At 45.8% G+C, this 18,850-nt stretch overlaps 1 protein-coding gene and 1 pseudogene across 8 annotated transcripts in view; both read left to right on the top strand.

Moving 5' to 3' along the window:
• The window catches only part of Eri3 (ERI1 exoribonuclease family member 3), a 128,849-nt gene that overhangs the window by 67,687 nt on the left and 42,312 nt on the right, over positions 1 to 18,850 (top strand). The window lies entirely within an intron of this gene.
• LOC132652744 (ATP synthase subunit g, mitochondrial-like) lies at positions 14,896 to 17,410 on the top strand (annotated as a pseudogene).

Below are 18,850 nucleotides of genomic sequence, written 5' to 3'. Positions count from 1 at the left end.
GTGAGTAATCAAGGAAGGGGGTATATGCAGGGAGGAGACTGCCTTCAAGGCAAAAAAGAGCAGCCTGCTTTTGGTATGTGTGGCTGAAGCTGAACATGGAAGAATGGTGCAGGAACTAGTTCTCTAAGTATGTGCTCCACACTGAGATGACTATGGACTTGTTTCCATTCTTTGTCTTGCTTTCCCTTGGTGTGTGCATCCTTCTCATTCTGACACTACTTCTTATCTTTGACTGAGGAAGTTAGGCGAGGCAGGCACTGACCATGAACAATTACTCTGTGAAGTTCACTAGACTTTTTGGTGTGTGATAGCTCTCTGCCTTTAGGTTCCTAGGCAGAAGGGCAGGAGAGCAGCTGACCCATATGGTAACACTAGGGTCACCTTGGTGCTTCAGGCCATCTTGAGCCTCTTCAATCTGTTCTCTACTGTTCTGTCAAGATATGGAAGGAAAGAGTGGGTATAAAGGGAAACTGAGGGCTCTATTCCCAGTTGTCCTTGTGTTTTCTTCTTGTGAGGTAGTTCAAGCAGGCCTGGGGAAACAAGGGGGATATTTTAGGCTCTATCTTTGAGCCTGCTCTGCTGCCATCATATGTGAAAATGCCCATATCTGGCATATTCCCTCTCCTTGAAGATGGTTTAGACAGCACTTCTGCTGAGCTTCCCTTGCTGTGACACTCCCTGGACTTGGGATATCAGTTAACTCAGCTAGAAATAAGTCAGTGCTGTTAATTCCAGGTATGTCCATCGGGAGCGCAGAGACAGAGCCTGCTTCTTGCCAGTGTTGTCAGTGGCTGGACTGGGGTCAGCTAGACTCAGAGTGTGTATACTTGCTGGCCACCACCTCATTGAGAACTAGCTTCCTAGAGACCCTCCTGGGTGGAGCTAGGCATGCCTGTGTAGATAGACATGCTGTCCACAGAACAGTGTGCCAGCTGTCAAAGCGCATCTGAGGCTGCCTGCCAGCCTCAACAAATGCAATGTGAAGGCCCGGCCAGGCGAGGCAGGCACTGACCATGAACAATTACTCTGTGAAGTTCACTAGACTTTTTGGTGTGTGATAGCTCTCTGCCTTTAGGTTCCTAGGCAGAAGGGCAGGAGAGCAGCTGACCCATATGGTAACACTAGGGTCACCTTGGTGCTTCAGGCCATCTTGAGCCTCTTCAATCTGTTCTCTACTGTTCTGTCAAGATATGGAAGGAAAGAGTGGGTATAAAGGGAAACTGAGGGCTCTATTCCCAGTTGTCCTTGTGTTTTCTTCTTGTGAGGTAGTTCAAGCAGGCCTGGGGAAACAAGGGGTCTTAACCCTTCCTCTTCCCAACTACATTGTGTTCCAGGTGTGTGACTGGGTGAGTGACGGGGTATGAACTCGGCATCCTCATTTCCTAAGGCCTTTAATCGGAGAAGACATGAAATACTGTCTTTTTCAGTTCTCCCCTCTCCTCCTTGGAAACTGGGCTGCCTCAGAAAAGAGTAACTCTTGAACAGCCATGTTTTGACATCTACCTCCACCTACTTTCCCTGTAGCAGAATGGCAAAAGCCACTGTTGGCCGGCATGTAGGCTGTTGTTGAATGATCTTAGATTTTTATTGAGCTGTCAGTTTAGAGAAGACTTGAAGCCCTGCTCCTAGGTCTTTCCAGGAGGGTAGAGCTACTGCTGAGGAGTGGGGGAGCACATATTCACGCATATGCGTATTCACAAACATAGCCACCTGCAGGAATACTTGAGAATGTGCATAGGCGTAAATGTGTTTATATGCATATATCCTTAAAGCACAGAGACGTAATACACACGTCTCATCCATAAGCGCCCATTCTGGAGTACCTTCTTTGTTCCAGGTATCGTGTTAGGTTCTGGGAATATAACAGAAAAGGTGACTGTTATAGATCATTTCACTTCTATTCAGTAACATGTTCTGAGCGGTTCAGAGTTGTGGATCATATAATAAAGAACTGGATTTATTGAGGTAGAGTCTGAGGAAGGATATTTAAATTATAGTCTGAAGGAGGAATTGGCCAAGCTTAGGAAGCAGCATATGGTGAGGCCTTGAGGTGAGGAGAAGCCTGGCATCTAAGACAGAGTTTTTGCCTCTATTCATTGTTCTCTCCCTATCATTTTGGAGGGTTCGCAGGACAGAGAAACTCAGTTGTCATGCACTGAATGAACGACTGCCAAGACATGGGGAACACGAGAAGAGGAAAGTAACATGCCATAAAGCTAAAAGGCATGTCTGGAGCTTGTGGGCCAAATCTTGATTGTGGTCCTTATCTTTAGGATGGAGAAGAGCTACTAAAAGGATATTAAAAGAAAAATTTATCTCATTTCGTTTTTTGTTTTGCTTTGCTTTGTTTTGTTCTGAGACAGTCTCATGCTGTAGCCCAGCTGGCTTTGAACTTTTGACATTCTTCCTGTCTTGGTGTCAGTAGTGTTGGATTGTGCACATGAGCCACCGTGTCCATCTCGTTTGAATTTTAAAAAAGATTCTGTGGTCTCTTAAAAAAAAAAAAACAGAACTGCAAGAGGCCAGGCACCGGCTTCTCTAACCAGCTTTGCAGTTGGCATTTGTAGGTGGGATGGATCATTGTTTGGTCACATTGCTGAACGTTGCACGTCAGGCCTTTGTTTATCGAATACTAGTTTTGGCCCTTTTCTAATGATTATTCTGTTGACACAGTCAGATCTTTAGTAGCTCATGGAGGGTGAGAATGAGAAAGCACCATCACCAGTTGAATAAGACTGTTTCTGTGGTCCAGGTAGAACATGGTAGTTACCTGGTTTAAGCGGCTAGTTGTGGAGATAGAGAACTGGGATGGGCTGTAGAGTGTTGAATGATGTAGTCAATTCTGTTATAACATACAGGTTCCTAAAGATCTCTATACTAGCTGGATGTGACCACCCAGGCCTGCAATCCCAGCACTTGGAAGGTTGAACCAGGAGAATTGCCCTTAATTCAAGGCTAGCCTGAGCTACAGACCAATCTGGGGTTACAGAGTAAGACCTTGTCTGAAAAACCAATCCAAAACAACAAAATCTCTTACAGTAAGGAAAAGTCATGTAGTAGAAATGACCCAGGGAGTGCAGCACACAGAAACTCCAAAATAACAGAGCAAAAGAGAGACATCTACTTTAATTCATACTGTAGTCTCACAGTTAAGTGACTAGAAATAAATACTATAATAAATGTAGCACTTTACTTTGGATAAAAAAAATTAAAGTTTGTGTGTGGAAATGGATATAAGAAAGGTGATAGTTGGTGAGTTATTGTGAAGAAGTGAGGTAAAAAAAATTGTCAGTAATCAAATAGGAAATTGTACCCAGAAGGATGTGGCTGTAACATGTATGATGATCTTAGTGGCTGCTAGTTGTGGTAGAGGTGCATGTGTGCATTTTACATGATCTGACAGCTGTGTTCTCTGACAGTTCTCTGTTCAGCCAAGCTTAGCTTCCTCTATCTCTCCTCTCTTTGTGAGGCAGAATCTCTCTGTGTAGCCTAGGCTGGCCTAAGATTTGGAATCCTGCCTCCACCTCTCAAGTACTGGGGTTAGAAGTACACACTACCACATCTGGCAGATCTAGTATATCACTTGGAAAAAATGACAGAAACGTGGAAAATTGGCATTGTGCTAAATAATCCATTAATACATCAGTTGCATTGGGACAAAGGAGTTCTTTGAAAGTGAGTGTTGTGGTGGTACCAGCTGTGTAACAGACAAGACATGTCATTGGTTGTTAGAGTTAGGGGTGAAAGAAGAGGCCATTATGGCCTCGAGTCTATGATTGAGCACCTCTTGGAACTGCTCACACCTGGTGTAGACACGCAGACATGAAGGCAAAACAGCCATACACATGCAAAATGATGAGAAAGATTTAAAAATTTAAAGAAGACATGAAATTATTTAACCAGTTCATGTATCCAAGCGTCATTTCTTCAACATGATAGCAGTATAAAATTAGGAGGTATTTTGCCTTTTTCAGATTAAGTCTGATGGATAAATTAATTCTTATATCACATCTCAACTAGGAAGCAAAATATCAGAAATAATATTTTAAATTTTGTAAAATTAACAGTTTAAAATGCAGCATTTCTAACTCAAGTGGTTTAAAACATACTCAAAAGTTTCTCAAGGAAGTTGTATTTCAAATTCATTAAAACTAAATACAAACTAAGAGTCATCTCTCAGTCGTACTAGATATATTCCAAGTGATCTATTGCTGTGTATGCCAGGGGAAACTCTAATGGCAGCACAGATGCTAGTGGCTAAACGTCTGTCCTCCCCAGATGCCATGGTTAGATTTAACTGCTACTATAACAGTACTGAGAGGAGAGGTCTTCAGGAGACCATTAGGGCATGGGAGCTGGCCACATGAATGGATCAATATCATTCTTTCAGAAGGGCACTGGTTTTAAGAGTGGTGCTGGACTACCTTGTCCTCTGTCTCCCATACTCTCCTGTCATGTGAAGCGAAGCCTTCCAATGATGCAGCAAGAGGTTTCTTACCAGATGATGCCTCTGGAGCTCAATTGTCTCAGCCTCCAACAGAACTGTGAGCCAAATAAACTTTCATTGTTTATAACTTACCAGGTCTGTAGTATTCTGTCAAAACAGTAGAAAATGGACTAAGACAATAGGTCTAAAAACATAATATACAATCAATAAACAGCAACTATTTCTATTAGAAAATACTGCTCCTGGCTCTTCATTTTCTACCTACCTACTGTGGTATCTCAGTGTTCTGCTTTAGCTTTCTTTCGCCTACCCTGTATCTACTTCTTGGGTTCATTTGTCATTAATGTCAACAGCTTGTCCGAATCAGTACCTCTTATCAGACTTATTCCTTTGTCCAACTACCTCTTCAACAGAGTCACAAGAATTGCTCAAAGGTGTCAAAATTTAACAGTCCCATTTAAACACCCTCCCCCCCCCCCCCGCTTAGATCTTAAGCTTCTTCTACTACCACTGAGGGAAGCCAACACAGGAAACTACAAGCAGGAACTGAAGCAGTGACCATGGAGGTCACTGCTCACTGACATGTTCCCTCCAGCTTGCTCCATCAGCTTTCTTATGCATTCCATGACCACCTGCCCAGGATGGCACTGCCCCTAGTGGGCTGGGCCCTCCCATATTAGTCTTTAATCAGGAAAATGTTCCACAGACTTGCCTATGGGCCAGCCTTATAGAGACATTTTCTCAGTTCAGATGTCAAGTTGACAAAAACCAACCAGCACAATTTTTCCCCTGTCAACTTGGTACACAAATACATTACTTATTAAACCATAACCCTTTCTTTCTTGTTCATCTCCAAGATCTTATATTAATATCAGTATCGTAATATAAAGCACATTCCAACTTTCAAAAGTCCCAGTCTTTAAAAATTCAAGCACTTTAAAAGTTCAGTCTCTTTAACATGTCCACGGTTTCTTTAAAAGTCCAAAGTCTTTTGGACTGTGTGCTTCTATAAAATAGAAAGTAAATCACATCTTTCTTACTCCAAGAAGGAAGAAACAGGGCCCAGTCACAATAAAAGCAAAACCAAACTCCAATAGTGTAAATAATTTTATATCCATTTATTTGTATCCAGGGCTCATGGTCTTCTGGACTTGGGGTCCTTGGCAGTGCCATTTCTGCCATCCATAGCTTATCTGGTAGCCTCATGCCGGCCTCACTGTACTTCTGTATTTGTTGTTCATCCCACAGCTCTGGCATCTCAATGTTCTGGGGTCTCTACCGCAGGTGAGGCTGTACCTTCACCAGTGACCTTTCTGCAGGGACTCCAACCCCCACGCAGTACCAGGCCTCAGCTGTTCTTCATGACCCCTCCTGTTGTTCAGCTTCCATGCTCCCAAAACCAGTAACTGTGGTGACAGTTTTGGAATTTTGGTTTCTTTAGCCCTGATGACCAGAACTGCATATACTCAATTCAAAATATCTCATTAGCAAGGCCAGTGATTTAAGGCACCTAGCCTAATGACTTGAGTTTGATCCCCAAGACCAAGACATGGTGAAAGAGAGAACCGACTGTTGAATACTGTCCTATTGCTCCTCCACATACACACACGTGCACAAACATAAATAAGTGAATAAATATAACTTAATATAAAATAGACTAATGAAATTATTTTCATAGTATTACATAAACAGTGCCGTTAAAGTTTCTGAAGAACTCTCTGAATTTCCTCTAAGCCTCCTTGTTGGTGCTGTTCTCAGCATTCTCTTCCAGGCTCCCACAGGAGAAGACAGGACAGTGAGCTTCAGACACTCAATGGCTTTTTCAACCCAAAGTTCCAAAATCTTTCTGCAGTCCTCCCACAAACAACATGATCTGGTCTGTCTCAGCAACTAATCGTGACCTTGGTGCCCGTTTTTGTCCTAGTTTGATTTCTGTGACTGTGATGAGGACCATGACCAAAAGCAACTTGGGGGAAGAAGATGTTTATTTGGCTTACATATCCCAAATCACAGTTCATTGAGAGACACTGAGGCAGGAACTGAAACAGAGAGCATGGAGGAACAGTGCTTATTGATTTACTCAATGGCTTGCTCAGTTTGGTTTCTTAGGTATCTCAGACTGCCAGCCTGGGTGTAGCACTGCCCCAGCATGTTGGGCCCTCCCATATTAATCTTTAAATCAAGAAAATATCCCACAGACTTGCCTACAGGCCAACCTTATAGAGGCATTTTCTCAGTTCAGATTCCCTCTTCTCCATTATGTCTAGGTTTGTGTCAAACTGTCAGAACAAAACAAAACAAACAAACCAGCCAGCACACCATATGATGGCTTGATGACTTTTGTTTTTCCCTGTGAGACAAGTAGGTAAACCATTTGCTGGCAACCAATAGAAAAGTCTAGAAGGGCTTACAGAAAGTAGGAGAGGACTTCCATTCCTTTGGTAAGTAGACATGGGAGCAGATGAGGACAGGGGGAGTTCTAGGCAGTGTTGAGGGTCCAATCAGTGACATTAGTTTGCAGCAGAGCCACTCTGTTCACTTACCCATCTTAGCAGAGTTCAGCAGCTTGGGGTGGGTGTGGAGAAAGGGGACTTAGGTTTGTCTGTGTGGAGTTTTTGTAAGGGGTTATGATAAAATGAAAAGGGAGTTAAAAGATATTGTCAAGGCAGCAGTTGACAAGATAGAGAAGGGATCTGCTGGGTACAGACAAAGCAGATGGGTCCTGGAGCAGGTGCAGTAGGCACAGCCAAGTGTGCCAGATAGCAGGGTGAACAGTCTAGCCAAGTGTAGTGGCTGCTGCCTGGAATCCCAACACTCAGGAGGCTGAGGCAGGAGGATCGCTGCAAATTCCAGGCTATCCTGGACTACAAGAAATTCTTAGAAAAATTCAGAAAGGACTAGGGAAGTGGCTCAGTTTGCTTGTCACACAAGCATGACGATCCCTAGCACCAATGTAAAAAACCAAGTATGATACTGGGCAACTGCAATTTCAATGCAAAGAGGATTAGTAGTTGAAGGTCACCCTTGAATCTAAAGCAAGTTCGAAGCTGGCCTAGGCTGCATGAGACTCTGACTTAAAAAAAAAAAAGGCGTTTGAATTAATGATTTTAAAAAGTGGGATATTGGCCATTTCTAAAGTATAGCCACAGAAGTGGTAGCTAAGCCTGAACAGAAAAAAATGTTCTAAATGACAGATTATGAAGCAGGAAGGTTGGTTGAGACATGTCCGGAAAGGTGTGTGGATAGACACATGAATACAGAAAGTGAACCTTGCCCAGTGCATATGCATGACACATAGGTACAAATGAATGTATAAGTACATGCCTACACATATATAAACACTTCACGTTTGTGCAGACCAAGCTGTGCAGCTGTGTGTATACATACTCCTAACTGTCAGGAATTTCCTCTCATGCCACAGCCTGCCGGGTGGCCTTTGTGTGGGAAAGTAAGCAGGCAGCCTTAGGGAGAATCCAGGTTGGGCAAGCAGGCTGGCTGTCCAGCCCTAGGGGCTGCCTAGAATTAAACAGTCAGGTCAGCAGGGTGGAGACTGTAGCTCTACTTCCCCGTTGCCACCGTGCTCCATGCTCCGCTGTGCTTTCTGTGTGCTCTGAAAGGGTGAGCTTATGGCCAGACATTTGAGGGAGAGCAGCGGAGAGGAAGACAGAGCTTTTGGGGTCTTTCCAGGAAGCACTGTGTCTCCCGCCGTCTCTGGGAAGGGATAGCAGGAGAAACTGCTGAAGGGAGCATTGGAGTCTACGATTGAGTGTGACTTTTCCTGACCTTGAGCACTCAGAGTCCCAATCAGTGCAGTAATAAATTAAGGGCTTATGGAGAAATAAATTCTTGGCCTTAATGAAGTTTTTTGCTGGGGGCCATCGGTGGGTCATTAGGTCGTGGTGCTGTAGATCCGAGGCTTCAGAGAGTGACTGGGCTAGTGGGGAAGCCAGCAGGCAGGAGTGATCCAGAAGGCTGCCCATCAGGTTGCTGTTTGGACCCTTTACAGAGGGGGCCCGAGTGGCACCAGTACAGACCCCTCTGCTGGGACTCTTCGTCTTTTTTTTTTTTTTTTTTTCCTGGCTAGGACTCTTAAGAAGCCCATTTGGAGAAGACTAGAACAAACCTCAAGTGAAAAGAGGTGTGACTATCTAGGCGCCCTGCAGCGTTCTGAGAGGGAAGCTTGCAGACGCTTGAGCACTGTGGTCAGAACCAAGCGGGGATTGTGGTCCAGGTCTTTGTCACCATCCAAAAGCAGTGCAGTCTGGATTAGACACCCGAGACCTCTGGCCATCTTTGAGGATCAGGCTATCTAAGCCTAGGCTGCAGGATAGCCCAGGTGGGATTGAGGGCATGGTGGAGCACAGGTATGGCCTCGTGGAGAAGCTGTCACCAGTGTGCCTGGGCTGCTGCGAGTAGGAAGTTGCTGACCTGTGAGTGGAAACTAGAACCCAGGCCTCAGGCCTCCAGTTTCTGAGTTTTCCTCGCAGCCCACTCTCTGCACTGTGTGCCTGGGGCTGCGCTCGTGAAGTGTAGTCCAGAAGGAGAGGTGGGACAGCACTGTGCTCGTATCAGCTGCCGGAGCCCCTGCCAGTGCCTCCTTTCTTCTTGCCTCCCTGCCCCCATGCTGTAGTGCCCAGCCTGGGCTTTTCCTTTAAATATGTCTTACAGCTGTCTGAACTCTGAAATTCCTTTCACTCCTTCCCTCGCCTTGTTAACATGTGTTGCCTTTGGGGTAATCAGGGAAAAAATATTATGTCCTTTTACAATTACCGGGTTTTGGAATATTAAAATGTCTCGCTGCATCGGCACTGTTATTTTGATTGGTATTCTAACCTTTGACTAGCCCATAAAGCGCGCCGCTCCTGAAGCCAATATTGCAGGACTGAAATTTAATTCCGAAATGATTCCAGATAATAGGGAGACAGATAATATATGCATGAAGGATATTATGTTTGGACTAACTGCAGCAGGGCCAGGGCTGGGGAGCTGAATAATAGCCCAGAGTGAGTTATAATCTGTGGGACAGAAATGCCTTACTGTCAGGGCCAGGAGAGGAACTCTTAAATCAAAGGCACAGGAAACTGTGGTCGCAGGGTGCTCATTCTGACAGGAAGAGCACTGGAGCCAAGAGGGTAGCTGTTGAGGCTCTGCCCATTCTTTCTCTTGAGCTATGTAGCAAGGTCCTGGATGACATAGGTCATTGATGTTCATATAGGACATCTTGTTGTCCATACTTCTTTCCTTCCCATAACAGCAAACTTCTTGCTGCTTTTCACACATACATAATTGTTCACCTGTGTCTTATGCTCTTATGCTGCTCCTTTACATTTTATTTTCTCCTTGTAGTGTATTTAGAAAACTCCTGTTCATCCTGCAGAACCCTTTTATGTGAGCCCCTCTAACACACACACACACACACACACACACACACACTCACTCACACTCACTCACACTCACTCACCCCTACCTCTAGTAAAAAGGAATCTGTCACCTCTTCTCCTATGGCTTTAGAACTTTGTACTAAGTATGTCATATACTAGCACATTTGTTTTTTCCTACTAGCCTGTGAGGTCCTTAAAGTCTCTGTTTTCAGTACCCAGCCCTGGACACTAAGTGGGTATTGGCATTATTAACTGAATCCTTACTGAGTCAGGCTGCTGTAGACAGATATCTGTCCAGTTTGCCAAGCAAACGGGCTTAGAGAAATTAAGCATCTTTCTACAGGCAAACAGCCAGGAAGAGGTAAATCCTAAGTGTGTCTTAGACAGATGGGCAGGGAGGGGTTAGTGATAAAGTAAGACAGACACTCACCTCCTTCTCTCCGGAGCCCCATATTGTAGTCCTCCTGCTTTAGGCTCTGGTCTGAGCACTTGTGGGACTTGAGGCATGGTGGGAACGAGACCTTCTGTTGTTGCAGTTGACCTTTGGACAGTTACTCTATGCCAAAGGCACTTCTCTGCTATGAATGTGTAGCTGACTGTGAGGGAAGGGCCCCACAGCGTGAGGCAGGCAGAACACACGGGGTCTCAGGGGTGTCTGAAAGCATCACAGACATTGGTCTCCCTGTAGTCCTTGAGGCACAGCGCTTATGGAATGTGGTGGTGGAGAAGTGCACCGTGCAAACAAAACCGAGAGGTCTGCCCGCCAGCCTTGTGAGCTGGAGCCAGGCCCTCCCTGGACCAGTAGGAAATGGCTGGCTTAGAAATCTGGCTTATTGTGCCCTAGTATCCACTCAAAAATAAGAAACATAGTATCAATGTAGAGTTGACCAGAGGAAGAGGCAGGAGCATCCTTGAGTTGCCTCTGTACTTGGTACACCCAAAAGAGATGAGCAGGCCTCAAGGAGAAGAGAGGTCAAGGAGACAAGAGTGCAGGTGTGCAGTGGGAGTCTGCCCACAGGTACTATGGAGAAGAGCTCCCCAGCAGGTTCAAACTAGGGAAGATGGACTCAGCACTGTCCTTGCGCTGTGTCACCTCCACATACATGGAGGAGCAGTCTGCTGTCCCAGGCCTGGCTGTCTAGTAGAATAGAGTTACATGCAGCCTAGGTGCTTGTTAACTCTGTCACCGATATAAGGACAGACCCTTCACCTTCCCTGAACCTTGCTTTCCGTATTTGTAAAGTGGAGTTAGTAATTAACAAAACCAGATGTGGCTCTAAATGCTTAGTCTTTAGAGCTGGGTCCCCAGCTGCCCTGCAGGGAAAGGAAGAAATGGAAGCCCTGAGTGCTCATATGCCCTCCACAGCCAGCAGCAGTGGGTGGCAGAGCAGGCACTGGAATGAAGCTGAGTCCATGCTCTCAGACAGCTTTGCTGCCCCCAGAGCAAAGGCAAGAGGAGCTATTTTTATTGGGGGTTAGATAGTGAGAGGGTGAGTCAGGAAAGGTTTGGCAAGGAGGCTCTGGGGCGAGTTCTGAAGATGAGTAAGTTTTCAGGGGCCAGTGGGAGAGACTTCTAGGCAGGGCCTGTGGGGTCTGAGACTGCTGGCCGGATCAGGGGATGCAGTGGTGATATTAAGCTACAGGTGTGGGCTTTTCACCTGTACTTTTCACCAACAAAATGCAGAGAGCGTGAGCAGGGGCAGTAGCTCTCGGAAACCTCCGTGTTTGTGTCCGTGCAAGGGGAGAGAGGATCTACAGGCCAGCGGTAGCCTGTGTGAGGAGGCCACTTGCTCTGAGACATATCAGTGGTGGCCAGCCGAAGACTCCTGGGGAGAAGGCTGCAGCCCTCCAGCATGGGGGTTAGAGTTAGGGGAGTTCATTCAAGATGTCCGTAAAGCTCTTAGAAGGCTGCCACACCACGTGCGGTGGGCGGCTTGTTATACCAGCTGCTGGTGCCACCGTGTTCCACATCTTTGGTGGATACAGTCCCAAGGGGAGAGTGGGAGAGGGAGTCAACTTAGGGTGATGGGATTCTGTCTTCTGCCAAGGTCCCAGTGCCCTCCGCAGTGGACCTCACCTCAGAATTCTTGCAGTATCTTCTGTGGCAGGTCACACCAGGCCTACTTCTTTGCTTGTCCTGGCTGCTGCTAAGTCTGTCCCCTGTCCACTGAGGGTAGTCTCCTAGTCTTAGTCCCACAATGGACCTTTTCCTTTTGTCCTTCAGTCCATTCTGGGTTTGTTCTGGTGCACAGAGTGGGTAGTTCTGCCTGATCATTTGAGGGCTTTTCTGACATAGACTGTATCCTAGCCTTCAGGGTCAGTTACCAGAGCCCAGCATAGCTCAGAATCTGTGTGTCTTGATTATTTCATGTCCCCTAGTACATCACTGTCAGAGATCCTGAGCCACATGAAGAAAGGGATCAGACAGAATCTGATCTGCTTTCACAGAACCAGGGGCCAATGGGGAATGTCAGGAGCCTAGTGGGGCGTCCGTACTGTGGAAGAGTGAAGGACTGTTTGGGAGGGGTAGGGCATGGCTGCAGGAGAGTGCTGGCGAGATCGGTGCTCCCCCGCTGGGTCTTCACAGAGGCCCAATCACTCTGCCTTCTCCTTGGCTTTGAATTTTGTTTTTCCTTCCTTTGTTGCTTCTCGGGACCCTGAAAACAGGGAGGGGTTGTACAGAAGTCAAGGCTGGAATTTCAGGAGGCACAGTCTTGCCTCGTGTCTGTCACACTGGCCTGCAGGTCACCCTGCTAAGACAGACTTGAGCATGTCCGACACTGTCAATAATAATAGAGCACTAATGCACTGGCCTTAATTGGTGCCAGCCTCGGTGCTGGCTGCTCAGCGTACAGCATACAGGATCCTCACAGCTACTTAGCAAAGAAGGACTTGTCCCTATTTTATGGTGCAGAAATGGAAACAGTTTCAGCTGCCCAAGGCCACAGACCAGGAAGATATAAATCCAGGTTCTTTCCTTTCATAGTTTCCCTCTGGTCACTTGGCCAGTAGCAGATACTACCTGAAGGCAACTCTTCTGTCTGTCCTGGTTTAAGCTAGAGGCAAACACACAGCAGCCACCACTTGTCAGACAGTCAGTAAAGTCAGTGCCTGGGGTAGGACAGGCTTGGCCTCACATTCCATCCCTGCCAAGGGATGTTTAATGTGTAGGTGTAATGTGTAGTGGGTAAGAGGGTGTGCCCGTGTATACGTGTTTCTGTGTTTAGGAAAGTATGTCTCCCCTATCTACATCCGTGTGTATTCGGATGTGTGCACATGCCTACACAAGGATGTGTGGGATTTGTGGTCTGGCTCCAGGTACTGGCCGTGGGCAGATGAGGCCCTTGTCTCTAGAGGGCAGCATGGTGCAACACAAAAAGACACCTAGGTGAAACCGGGAAGCAGAAAAATAAAGACCATCTCTGGTGTTGTTGAGTCACTTGCTCTGCAGGCTTTGGTTTCCTTAGCTAATGAATAAAGGACTTGGATGGGGTAGACCCTTCCCATAGTGTCTTCTACCCTTGCCAGCATGAGTGTATTCTTGGCACCTTAAGTTCCTTTTTTTTTTTTTTTTTTTTTTTTTCTGCTATAACAGAGAGATAGGGAGTTAGGTTTACTATTGCTGGAGTAAAACACCATGACCAAAAGCAAAGTTGGGGAGGAAATTGTTTATGTTGCTTATACTGACATAGCACTGTTCGTCATCGAAGGAAGTCTGGGCAGGAACTCAAATAGGGAGAAACCTGGAGGCAGAAGCTGAAACAGGTCATGGAGAGTGCTGCTTACTGGCTTGCTCCTTACAACTTGCTTAACCTGCTTTCTTACAGAAGCCAGGACCACCAACCCAAGGATAGTACCACCCACAATGGGCTGGGCCATCCCCTATCAGCCACCACTTAGGAAAAGGCCTACAGGCTTACCTACAGCCGGAACTTACAGAGACATTCTCTAGGTTGAGTATCCGTCTTCTCCAGTGACTGTAGCTTATGCTGTGTTGACATAAAACTAGCCAGAACAGTCAGATGGGAGAAGAAAGGCTTCTGCGTCCCCTTTTCTGCTTTCCCCTTTCCAACTCTGTAAGGTTGGAGCTGCTGCAGGAGAGGCAGGATACAGCCAGGTGTCTTTCAAGAGCTGGGACCAATGGTGGTACACAAGTTTGGCTAGATGATGGCACCTGTCTGAGTTTGAGGTGGCCTTTATTGGAGCAGAGAGCCATTAGTTTGGACTTTACCAGGAAAATAAGGACTAGAAGCTTGTCACCTGGATTCTTTGAAGGATAGAAGGGACAAAGACAGGACTCTCAGTACTATGCATGAAGAGAGGTGGGGCCTTCCTCTGGCCCTTGATCCCTTCTGTTGATTGTGTTGTTAGCTGCTGAGTGATGGCCGGGTAGAGACCTAGGAAAATTGGTGGCTTTGTGGTCACACTCAGGGCCTTTTGGCAGTATCTTGAGGGGATTAGCTTATCTGATCCAGATGACTCCTGGGGTTCAAGTGAGATTTTAGCAGGGTTCTATCCCATTGGCTAGCCTTCAGTTCCCTGTCATTTCTGGACTGACAGGCTGGGTCCCTGCAGCAGGATCAGGCAGTATGCGTGTAGACTGGGTACTCTGTGAAAACTTCTGACTTGGTTGGACCCAAACCTTAGGTAACAGGTAGACTGCATCTATTTTTATAGTCATCCATTCGCCACTAAGGACCCTAAAGCCATGTGTCAGGCATCTGGACTCAGAGGTGAATCAGATGTGGTCTTCACCTGTACAGAGCTCCCGGTCCAAATGGTAGAGGAATGGGGCCATAGGCAAAAGGGGTGTTTGTGTGTGTGCCGGTGATAGAAGTGGTGAGCACGGTGGGAGAAGGTCTGTATACATGCCTGTGTTTTTAAACAACTAGTTTATTCACTTTTTGTTTTTTATAATTAATTTATGTTTAATGAGTTAACATAAACTAAGAGGCAGAGGGTCCCTGTAGGCCTGTCGGCCTGTTCACATGCCCTAAGAGTGACACTGTTGTACTAGTCCCTGCTCTTGCCTGCTGTGGTTTCTTCAAAGGCCTTGAGAGTCTTGAGATCCTACTTGGAGACGGAGTGGCACGGCTGGGAATGCGCAGGGGTGCCTGTGAGTGTGCACAGGCATACGTGAGTGCCCTGGTGTGCATACAGGAGCTGTTAGTGGGCTGTCTCTAGCACCATGACCACTCTTTTGGTGTTAGCCCTGGCCTTGGCACCTACTTGCTTGTAAGCAGGCAGGCAGGCTGCAGGCAGATCCCAGAGCAGGCCTGAGGCCTCCCCAGTGGTGTGTTTGCTGTGCCTAATTACCCGACAGTTGTTTAACTATGCAAGCTGCATGCCTGCCTTTATTGCACTGTGATTGCCGAGCTGCCTATGGGGAGTGTCATAAAAAGATATAAAATGCCCATTATCTGTCTGACGCCCTCCTCCTGGACTGTGGGTGTTTGTGTTTTATTTTATTTTTATGGCTCCAGGGAAGCTCTGCAGGAAGAAAAGGGAGGAATGAGGAAAGGGAGGGGGAGGCCCTATAGGAATTGGGGGTTGGGAGACTGAGGAGCCCCTACATGCCAGTCTCTGAAGGACTCTACTGACCAGAGCAGAAATAGAGGAATGGCAGGTCTCAAATGGGGACAGACTGCTCAGGAAATAAGACCTGCTCTTCCCTTCCCCACCCACCTGCAAGTCTTGCAGTTCAATTTCTACCTCCTCTCTGCTGGCCTCCTCCCTGCATGCAGCGAGCATGCTTGCTGCCTTTGGTGTAGGGCGCTCCGCAGAGGCTGAAAAGAGGCTGTGGATGGTCTCTCACCCTCTAGCTCAGTGACTCAAACTGCATGATTGCCTCCTAGAACATTATGGCTTGCTTTAAGGCGAAGATCGGGCGCTGCCACTTGCCTGTTTTACTCCCCTGAAGCCTCTCGTCTCTGCAGCTTCAGCTGCCCTCTTCCTGCCAGCCACAGTGGTGCTTTCTGGTTTGAGGCTTAAGGAGAACACCTAGAGCAGGAAAAGGAAGTAACTAGATAGATCATCAGTCCTGTGCCAAGCAACCTATGTGAAGTCAGAGACCAAAGGTCAGAACTCAGCAAGAACCTGACCTTGGAGAGCTCATGCTGTATAACTAGCACGCCAGGGTTCATGGATGATGTTCAGTATGTCTATCAAATGAGATTGAGTTCAGTATAGTTTGTTGCTTGTGTGCGTGTGTTCGTTTGTTCTTCATTCATTCATACTATTGAGCAGCTACTGGTTAAGCACTCCACCAAGCGCTGAGAAAATATGAGAGGAATAGACAAAGTTCTAGCCCTCAGTAGCGATTAAGAATGTGTTCTACAGCCGGCAGTTTGGGGAGACAAACCTTCCATCTTAGACCATGGCCAAGTTAGTTTGTAAGTTCGTGGAGAAGGCTCCAGGGCTGTTGAACGCTGCCGTGACTTACTCAAAGCCTCCATTGGCCACATTTTGGCAGTGTGCCAAGGTTGAGCTTGTTCCTCCTACCCCTGCTGAAATCCCTACAGCTATTCGGAGCTTGAAAAATATAATTTAAAGTGCTAAAACTAGTATCTTCAAACAGCTTACAGTTAAGGAAGCTGTGCTGAATGGTTTGGTGGCCACTGAGGTGTGGATGTTGTTTTATACAGGAGAGATCACAGGCAAACGTGGCATTGTTGGCTATGATGCTTGAAGACCAGTCTTTAACATCTGATTTTATTTGAGAGTTATTATTTGAGTGTTCTTGGACCATGTGTAATGAGACTGCTATCTGAATAAAATACTGTCGAATTAAAAAAAAAAAAAAAAGAAGAAGAAGAATGTTCTAGGAGACTGATTCAGTGGTTAAAGCGCTTGCTGCACAAGCATGAAGACTGGAGTTCGTGTAAATGCTGTGTGGCCTGGTGGTTCACCTGAAATGTTTAGTCTTTGGAGGATGGAAACAGGAATTCCCAGAGTAAGCTGGTCAGAGACTCTATCCATATTAGTAAGTTCTTCATATGACTGTGAGACCCTGCCTCAATAAGATGCCCAGTGGCAACCTTGGGCAGCTTCTACATGCATGCAAACTTAGGAAATGCATCCACATACATCCTCTAGTTTATGTAATTCATTATGTAAACCACAAATATGCACAAATATTCACATACACATATGCATGCCACATATACAGAAAAAGGGGAGATATGTTTATTCTAGGAAAAATAAACTTAAGTAGTGAAACCCTGGCTATTATGGCCCCCAAACCATGCCCTTCCAACTATGACATGTTGTTCTATGCATGAGCCATCTGAACCGCAGACTGTTCTGTACTACCTTTTCTACTTCAGATATCTTGCTGTCCACTGAATGAAGTATGAATTTTCTAGTCTGAACTTGAAGATTCTCCAGTATTCCTTCCACCTACACCAGGATTGTTTGTATGGTGTGTGTCCAAGCCATACATTTCTACTTGTTCCGTTTTCCTGGAAAGGCCTTTGTTGTGTACCTACCCAGTAAATTTCTGTTGATCCTCTAAGACCCTGGGTTCTCTAGCAGAACCGCCAGGGCTCTTAACCAATGAGCCATTGATCCAGGGACAATCCTTTCCCACCCCCCAGTATACATTTTTAAAAGTGGTTTTATTGACCCATAACTCGTATGCTATATAATTCACCCATTTAAGGTATATAATTTGTATTTTACTGTCTTTGCAGGGTTGTATAGCTAATTATTATACCTAAACTGAGAATATTTTTGTCTTCCTTAAACTCTACTAGCAGTCACTTCCTACTCCCTGCCTCCCCTACATCACCCACCCCTGCCCAAACATCCTTTCCTTGACCAAACCTAGTTGACTTTTCATCCTCTGTGGATTTGCTTATTCTATAAGATTCATAGATGGGGCCTTATATGATGAGCTTTTTCACTTAGCATAATTTTCAAGGTTCATGCATGTTTTATAATACATCAGTCAGTCCTCTATTTTTAACTGCAAATAATATATTGCATTGTATAGATATACTGTACTTTTCTTCCCTCTCTTCCCTCCTTCCTTCTTATTGCTTCGTTTATTTCTTTGTTTGTTTTGCTTTTTGTGTTTGCTTGCCTGTATGTGCACCATGTGTGTGCAGTGCCCAGAAAGGCCAGAAGAAGGTGTCAGATCCCCTGAAACTAGAGTTACTGGTGGTTGCAAGATACCTAGTTTGGGTGCTGGGACCCTCGCTCAGGTCCTCTGCAAGAGTAGCAGGTGCTCTTCTTATCTGCTGAGCCACTTTTCCAGCCCTTATTTATTTATTCTAAGGCATGTTCTTTATCTATAGCCCAGGCTAGTCTGGAATTCATTATGTAAACCAAATTTGTAGTTATCCTCCTGCCTCACCCTTCTGAGTACCCGTGTTATTCCAATCATCCTACTTTCTTCTTCTTTCATTCATGAGCTATGGACATTTGGGTCTTTCCTACCTTTTGGCTACTGAAAATAATTTTTCAATGAATATTCATGTACAAGTTGACTTTGTTACTCTGTCCATCTCTCTTTCTGTGTCTGTGCCTGTTTCTTTCTCTCTTTCTCTCTCTGTCTCTGTCTCTGTCTCTCTCTGTGCGTGTGTGTGCGTGTGTGTGTGTGCGTGTGTGTGTGTGTGTGTGTGTGTGTGTGTGTTGTCTTCTGAGGTCCATGAGAGTAGAAACAATTCTGTATCATCACTACTGTGTCTTCACTTATCTCATGGTTAACACTTAGTAAATATCAGTGAATAAAAACATGCATACCAGAGCATAGTGACATATTTCTGTAATCACTTGGGAAAAAGGAAAAAAAATGTTTTTAAAAATTCTCTTCTCCCCTTAGAGTGCAAAAGCAAATTGTGCAGTGGCACATGAGCCCATGCTAGAGCTCAGATTCACTCAACAGTACCTTAGACAAGAAGGAATTTTCACTGTACTGTTGGCCTCTTGCTCCACAATAGGTGACGTGGAAACATCTCTTGAGTTGTCCGAAGTGTGGCAGACATGGCTTCTACTTAGCTAGACAGTGGGTTCCCTGTTT

This window comes from Meriones unguiculatus, chromosome 3 (assembly GCF_030254825.1).
Source record: "Meriones unguiculatus strain TT.TT164.6M chromosome 3, Bangor_MerUng_6.1, whole genome shotgun sequence".
Classification (NCBI taxonomy): domain Eukaryota; kingdom Metazoa; phylum Chordata; class Mammalia; order Rodentia; family Muridae; genus Meriones; species Meriones unguiculatus.
The sequence above is the reverse complement of the archived record's forward strand: the minus strand, read 5'-3'. Positions and strand labels throughout refer to the sequence as shown.